Source organism: Salvia splendens, chromosome 17 (assembly GCF_004379255.2).
Source record: "Salvia splendens isolate huo1 chromosome 17, SspV2, whole genome shotgun sequence".
Classification (NCBI taxonomy): Eukaryota; Viridiplantae; Streptophyta; class Magnoliopsida; order Lamiales; family Lamiaceae; genus Salvia; species Salvia splendens.
This window is the reverse complement of record NC_056048.1, coordinates 8,899,578-8,908,042: the sequence shown is the minus strand read 5'-3', so window position 1 is coordinate 8,908,042 and position 8,465 is coordinate 8,899,578. Positions and strand designations below refer to the sequence as shown.

At 40.6% G+C, this 8,465-nt stretch overlaps 1 pseudogene; it reads left to right on the top strand.

The window, feature by feature from the left end:
- The first annotated feature begins 313 nt into the window (after positions 1 to 313).
- Positions 314 to 3,737, top strand: LOC121773938 (annotated as a pseudogene).
- The last annotated feature ends 4,728 nt before the right edge of the window (positions 3,738 to 8,465 follow it).

The window sequence follows — 8,465 nt, the reverse complement described above, 5'->3', positions numbered from 1 at the left end:
AATTTGATTACAATATGAGACCTAAAAAATTAATTATACTGCTACATGTAATTTTTGTTTTATTTTATTCACCCGGTAAAGTATTGGTAAACCAAAAATAAAAAAAGATATAATATAGATAAAAATTATAGAAACCGAAAAATCACCCTAACAATAATTTGTAATAAATTCTCAAATTTTATAATTTTATCAACACTAAAATTAAAAGTTCTCATATGTTTTTTTAAAAATCAATAACTCTGGCTCAAATAGCTGTATACCGAAGCCCAATTCGAGCGTAATATCCTTTTAGTGCTAATATCAGATCTCTCTTCTTTTACTGTGAGCTTCGTCATTCAATTTCTCTATCTCTGATTCCGTTAAGAGCTTCTGTTTCCTGAAGCTCAGCTGCAATGTCGTATATCCACCGATTCGAAAATCAATAAGGTAAATACTCATCTCCTCATAAATTTTCACAAAACAAACCTAACCAGCTTATTGTTATCGTTTTTAAATTTGAAACGTTTCATTCTGCAAGTTTCAATTGATATGTTAGTTTCTCAATTGTGACCTAGGCATATTGCTGGATCATTGCAGCAATAGAAATCAAGCAGTAGTTGTTTTCCGAGTTTTGAAGACGAAATTGTTCACGCAACACTAGTAAGATGCTGCAAATTCGGCTTAGCAAGCCAGCTAGTGAAGCTGGTGCAGCTGCAAATCCTGCGCCTGTGGACACTGTCACAGTGGCTTGCCCCGATCATCTTGTGTTAGCTGATCTTCCTGTGGCCAAGGGTATGGGTGCAGCATCTGCAACTGCTGTTATCAAGTCTGTTCCCGTCGCCAGCTCGGTGAGCGTGTCCATTTCTGCGTTCGAGATGCGACTTTCCCGTTGCTATTTATTGGCGTCTGGTGAGTAACATTTACAGTCTTTTAATGGCATGTGAGGTTTACATAAATTAAAGCTAATGAGTTGATTCATGATTGGTGAGTAAAGAAAATCATACTACTATAGCTTTCTTTGTACTAGTATTCGTAAGACGAATGCTTCAATTCATTGACACCTTTTGCTGTGTAGCAGACAATTGTATATTATGTGTAGCCTCAACGTAACTCTTTGCAACAATGTGTTTGTGATACATATGTCTCCTTCCAGAGTTTGAAGATTAATTATATTTGAGTTGTTTTAGGAAAAAAGACTTGATAAGATTTGTAGACTTTTAGGCTTTAGTATTTGAAAAGTTATATTGCCCCAGCAGCCCCAGGCTCTCCCCCGTGCATATCACTTGCCCCAGCCACCTCAGGGCGATACCAGTGCGCCTCACACCCTGGGCGCAGAGCCGCAGACGAGCTTTTGATAACACTGAGTTGTGTTTATGCTCAGTTTTTTTTTTTGTTGAGAAGGCATTTTGTTACTACGGTAGCCTAGATAGAGTTATTTCTTTGTTGATTCATATCCCATCGAAAGGGTAGGATGAGAGAATTCCTAATAATGAGGATAAAAATACTCAATTGTGTATCTTATCAACCATGAAAAGTAAATGCCCCCTTAATGTATTGCTTTAAAAAATGATTGTTACTTTTTTATTGGGATACCATTAGCTACTTCTGATCTTTTATTTGAAATGTTATTTTGTGTATATTGGTTTTCTTTGTTATGAACCTTACTTCATTTTGTGTTATACAAGGAGCATGTGATCATGGTTTACCTGAACCTAGACTTCTATGTGTGGCACATCTTGATATTTGTGTTGAATCCATTTGAAGCTATGAAGAAGAGTTCTACCAGGAGTGTCAATGCCATTTCCTACATCTGCAAGTATGATTAGCTAATATGCCGACAAACTTATTTTATTGCAGAGCCCATGTGAGCACGCCTTCTGTTTGGACTGTTCCAGGAGTCATTCTCTTTGTTATCTGTAAGACATACTACCTTTTTATGCATCTGGCTCCTCTCTATGATATTGTTGCATTTTATTTAGGATCTTGATTTTAATAGTATTTGTCTATGATCTCATGAAGTCTTTCAAAATTATATTGTGACATTTCTGCATCAGACTCAGTGGGGTAATATACAAGTAAAAATGTTTCAATGGACTACGTTGACTTGCTCTCTAGTTTAACTAAAGAGTGCTTCTTTTCGAAATAGAAAAAGTGATGAATAGTGGTTAACTTTATTCTAGTAATAAATTGGAGTTTCATTTGCTGGTTATTTGCCAGTATTTTGTTTATTGAAGGGAATGGTTTACAAACTCTGTCTGAGTACTAGGGAGGATGCTGATGATGTCAAGAATTCAATATTCATACCTTTTTCTTTTGGTTGTTTGCTTTGATAGTTCTTAAACCTTGTTAATCATCTGTGGTAATGCATGACTTCAACTATACTTTGCCAATCGTCTTCTACAGTTGTGATGAACGCATTCAGAAGATTCAGACAATTAAAATGATGGAAGGAATCTTCATATGTGCAGCCCCTCATTGTCTGAAGTCCTTCTTAAAGAAGAGTGACTTTGAGTTGCATATAATGTGGCCCATTCTGATCTTATTCACCCCAATAAGGAAATAGAAGGGAATGAATCGGAAGCAATGAGTGCTAGGAAACCTTCAGCCTCCGATTCCACAGTTCAAGCACCCCCAAGGCCAGTTTTTTTCTCCCCATTCTAGTTCTCAACTTCATGATAGTGAATACAATGCCCAGCTGCCTCAATCCAGGGAACAACCACCTCCGAGACCTGCTGTACAGCAAAGGCCGGCGCCACCTTTTCCAAGACAAACTCCCGATCATCCATCAGAGCACCCTGATAGAGGTACTTCCCAGAACCACTTTCCTCAGCATACTTTTGAAGCTCATGTGCAGGGCAGTGGTTGGCAAGATTCAAGTCAGTTCATAAAAAATATATCCGAATTTCATTCCTTTTAGTACTCGCAACTCACAACCTTCTAATTCTGCTGTACCAGTTAACCCGAATTCAGGTCCAGCTCCACCTCAATATGATTATCCTCCTTATGCAGCTGATGGAACACAACAGTACTTTGGCACACCATAAGGAATACAAAGACCAGGTTCTACACCAGAAGGTGGACCAGGACAGGGCTCGTTGCTAGGTTTCCCACCTGGTCCTGCCGGACCCATGAATTTTCCTCAAAATTATCCACAGTGGAATGCAGTGCCCGGGTCTGTGCCTCTGGAACCTCCTATGGTATCTCACAGGTCTACGGATGGCTTTATGAATGTCGACCCTCAAGGAAGAGGATTGTTTCAGAATGCTGGGAATAAGAGTATGGAACAACAGAGGCAAGGTGGGAACTTTGTAGACCCAAGGGACAGTAAAGGAATATTGGCGCGCGCCCCAACCACTCCATCTTCCTCCACCACCTTCGGTGCCTCATCCCCACCTGCAACGGGGCAGATCGTACACTGGTGACGGGAATCATGATGGGCATCCAGGCTTCAGCTGGCCAGCTGAGAGGCGAGATAGCTTCGGAAGTGGGGACTAGGCTTGATATTTTGCACCCTGCTGATACATCTTCATATTGGGTATAGAACTCAAGCTTTTGCCCGTTTAGTTCATGTTTGGAAGCCTACTTAAACTGTAAATTTCTCTGTCTTCAGTGATTTTGAAATTTCTCTGTTCACATAAGCCTACTTAAACTGTAAATTTCTCTGTTCACATAATGCTGGTTCATTATGTGAACATTTTGTATATTTTTAAATTTGGGACATCGTTTGAGGGTATATCCAATATTTGGGTTTTCTTAAACATTATATACATCACTAATTAGATCTTTAAACATGATATTGTAGTAAGAATCAACTTCGTGTTGAAATAATGTAAAATCAGTAATAAGTTAAGGTTGCGTTCTTTTTTTTAGGAAAATGGTTAAGATATTTTCATCCAATCCACATTTTGACATGAAAAATTTGGTTAAGATAATATCATGGTGATATTTTAATAGAGTAAATGTCCAAATTGATCTTGAACATATGCCCATTTTATGATTTTGGTCCTATATTTTATCTTTTGAATTTTTGCATCCTAAACATTTCAACTCGAATCACAATTGGTCCTACACTAACAATTCCGTCAATTTTTAAACGATTTTAACCCGATTTTGACCGTTTTTTAAACGGTTTTAAACCCGAGTGTGACTGTTAAAACCATCAAATTCGGTCAAAATCGGGTTAAAACCGTTTAAAAATTGACGGATTTGTTAGTGTAGGACCAATTGTGATCCAAGTTGAAATGTTCAGGATGCAAAAATTCAAAAGATAAAGTATATGACCAAAATCATAAAATGAGTATATATTCAGGATCAGTTTTGACCTTTAATAAGTAGTTCTTTTTCAATAAAACCGCATTTACCAAGCTTTAAAAAGAAAACAAGTAGTTCTTTTCAATGTTTTCCCCTAATATAAGAATATGAGATTTAAAAATATGTGGATAAATAAAAATTGATAAATATTGACATGTTCTCAGGCCTTCATGATTTTTGCAGTTACTAGAATTTTAACCACTTTAGCTTTTATTTCTCCGGCCCTTCCAAATAGCCTACATAATTACTAAATATAAAGACATTTTAGATTATTTAATTATTGGTTCACAACAAGAATTTTAAAAAATATAGTGAATCAAAATGTCATTATAATAAAATAAATATTTCACGAAGTAAATACTTCATTATAAATTTTGTTACCGACATTTCAGTATAACTGATAAGGCATATTTCATGCATCGGTTTATGGGTAAAATGTGTACTACTTGATCGGTTTATCGCGCAAAACAAGTGTTAATTGTGCAGAAATGCCGCTTGACCAAGGCAACGAAGGCAAACTGATCAAGCAAGTACAATCGGCGGAAAAGGCCAATAAATCAGGGGAGATGATCAAGGGGAGTAATCAAGCAGTTAGGCAGGGACCACTGGCTTCCAGAAGACGGGCACGTGAGGAAATGAGCTGGATGTGGCGCACCATTCTGTTATCAAGGACAACGTTCTAGAAGGGGACACGTGCTGGCATATGAGACGGAAGGACGGAGCTAAGTCATGAATCTGTTACTCAAAAGCGTCGACATTCTAGAAGGAAAAACACGTAGCAATCAATGAGTCGCTCATCCTCAGCGTGAGTGAATATTCCCTGTCAAGATCGTTATCCAGCTGGAGGGCGTGTAGAGCTTATAAATAGAGGATGTGCCATCACAAGAAGAGAATCTGATCCTTTACTTTCCGTCTAGTTTAGCTTAGTTCAGTTCTCTAGATAGCTTAGCTTAGCTTAGATAGAGTGTTGCTTAGTTAGAAAGGGCGATTGAAGAAGCGCTACAGAATACTTGTTATCTGTCAGCGTATTCTGAAGTTTCCGGCCGAGATTCTTCTCGGTTTTACTTGCTTTCGTAGTTTCCCAAGGTGTTAGCTTAGTTTAAACTTCTCGTTGTACTGTTCTCAGTTTTAGTTTAATCAAAGTTATTTCGTTTTCATCCTCGCATTTACTGTTACGTTTTCGCCTGCAATTCACTTGACCCAGTAGTTAAATTTACCTTGATCAAGTCAACAAGTTTAATTCTGCCTAGAGTAAAATCAGTAGTTAAAAACTCCCACGTTAAAACGTGGCAGCAACCAACCCCCTGTTCACTACTCACACACTCGACACACTAACTTGTTTGTGGGATCGACCCCGAACTTGCCGCTTTACTGTTAAAGTAGTGCGAAATTGGGAGTTTACAAATTACATTGGTAGGAAACGAGCGAGAGCGAGTTTGCATCGATCAAGTGGCAACGACATTTGCTAACTGATCCAATCGATTCGGTTATCTTCAATATAACTTTGTCCGAATTCGCGCCCCTCTCGTGGTCCTTCCAAAATGGCGCCGTTGCCGGGGAAGTATGGTGTTACTTCATGTTTGTGCGTAGTGCGTAGGAGTAAATAGTTTTCTTTTTTTCGTTTCTCATTTATTTTTCCTGCTGTTGATGAGAAGGTAACACCGCGGCGGCCACTGGAATCACCCTCTTATATACAGAGACGCTAACGCTCATTGGAGAGTGCAGGAAGCCGGCGTTGTCACCACCCGTTACAGAACAACAGTAGTGCACGCAGCAGAGACACGCAATGATGAAAACTTGGAGGCTCGATTTGAGCAAATGGAGAAGAAGCTGCTGGAGGCAGTAGAGAAAGCAAGACCACCTGCACCAAAGGAGACACAATATGTGCCACAACCGTCCCCACCAGAAGAACAACATTATTATTACTGTGAATCCCTCCCTGAGGTAGAACCGCAAGCCCAAGTGAATGCCGTAGGTCATTGGAACGCAAATGGCAACTGGATCCAGGGGAAGCAGAGAGATGCTCCATAGAGATACCACCCAAACCTTAGGTGGACTGAACAGAATCAAAGCCAACCACCCCCGACGCAGTCCTTACAACTTACCGAAGGGCAGCCCAACTGACCTGCTCGGATCCAGGAGAGGGCAAACACTGGAGGGAACAAAATGCAGGAAGGTCAGGCAGGATGGTCAAGTGGACCTCAAGGGAACTGGTCAAGTGGATGACAGCCTAACTGGTCAAGCCAACAACAGGAAGGAAACTGGGGGTACAGACAACAAGGTTCTCAGTCAAACAACCAGGTAAGGCAGCCAAACAACCAGATGATCAGTTAAGTCCCGCCACATCAACGAGGAAACCAGCACCCGGGAAATCAACTCTACAACCATCCGCCATACCAGCAAGAACACTACGAGCAATCTGAACACCTGCAACCCAACCATAGAGGGGGACTGCCGAATCAGAGATATAACCGCCTCCCCAAAGATAGCCAAGGCGATATGATGGTACCCGCACCATCCAAATGATGCAATGCGAGAAATAAAAGAAGCCCAGAAAGAACAAAGGGCTGCACTAGATATGCTTACAAAGCAGCTATCTCAGGTTGCCATGTCACTGGGCAAACTAAGAGGCAATGAAGGGAAAATCCCGGCTACTGTACAACCACCTGGTCGTGAACACATTAGCGAAGTTTCTCTGAGATAAGGGAAAGTTTACCAAGGCCCCAGTTATCCTGCAATGTTTCCAGAAACTGATTCTGAACCAAGTCATGAAAGAGAGGGAGGATCTAGTGTAGTGGATCAAGCGAAGGAAAAGGGAAAGGAAAAGATAGGAGGTGAAGCCTCGAAAGGGAATCAGAAAGAAGAGGCTGAGAAAGTCAAGCCATATCCGTACCGCGGAATAATGACAAGAAGAAAGAAAGCCACAATCGACGTGGCGAATATGTTCAAAGATGTAGACGTTAAGATGCCGCTCTTAACGGCATTAAAATGCCCCCGATCAGTAAATTCATTAAAGACTACCTGGCAGGGAAAGTCAATGAGGAGGGTAGAATGATTGCAGATGAGACTGTCTCTGCCGTGATCCAGCGAAGTGATCTCCCTTCAAAAAAGACCGAACCAGGAATGTTCACGCTACCAATTTCAATCGGAGACATCCAGGTGGAGCACGCCATGTACGACTTGGGGGCATCTATCAATGTTCTGTCGTACTCCATCTATCGAAAGCTGGGAGAGGCCAAACTAGTCGACACAGATATAATGATATAGCTGGCCGACAGATCATGTATTCACCCGGAAGGAATTCTGGAAGACGTTATTGTAAAGGTGAATAACTTCCTATACCCAGCTGATTTTTTCATAATCAAGATGACGGAGCCTGCAGCAAAAGAGTCGAGTGGAGTCCTGCTGGGACGACCGTTTTTGTCCACGGCCAGCACTGCTGACGACGAGAACGTATACTCCATAGAAGTAACTGAGCTCTTGGTACAGGTAGACATGCACAAACCGAACCGGCCCGGCGGTTAACCGCCGGTTCGGGCCCGCCGGTTCATGAACCGGAACCAGCGGTTTGAACCGTCCGGAGGGTTGCCGGTTAACACGGGCCGGTTCAGGGTCGGCGAATTGTGAACCGTGAACCGGCGGTTCGGTGGTTTGAACCGCCGGTTCGGCGGTTTGAACCGCCGGTTCGGCCGAATTTAAAAAAAAAAATTATTTATAAAAATTAATTTTTATATTTAAAATCAATTTTTACAAACAAATGAATACAAGAAATTCATAATAGCCCATATATATTTGATGGGCTTGCGAATTTATGAAACCATTCTTGGTTGTTTCTCTTTTATAGAAACATCCTTGAATGTTTTATGTTCCACTTTCGATGTGGGACAAAATCATTCTTGGTTGTTTCTCTTTTATAGAGACATCCTTGAATGTTTTATGTTCCACTTTCGATGTGGGACAAACTCATTCTTAGTTGTTTCTCTTTTATAGAGACATTCTTGAATGTTTTATGTTCCACTTTCGATGTGGGACAAACTCATTCTTGGTTGTTTCTATTTTATAGAAACATCCTTGAATGTTTTATGTTCCACTTTCGATGTGGGACAAACTCATTCTTGGTTGTTTCTATTTTATAGAGACATCCTTGAATGTTTTATGTTCCACTTTCGATGTGG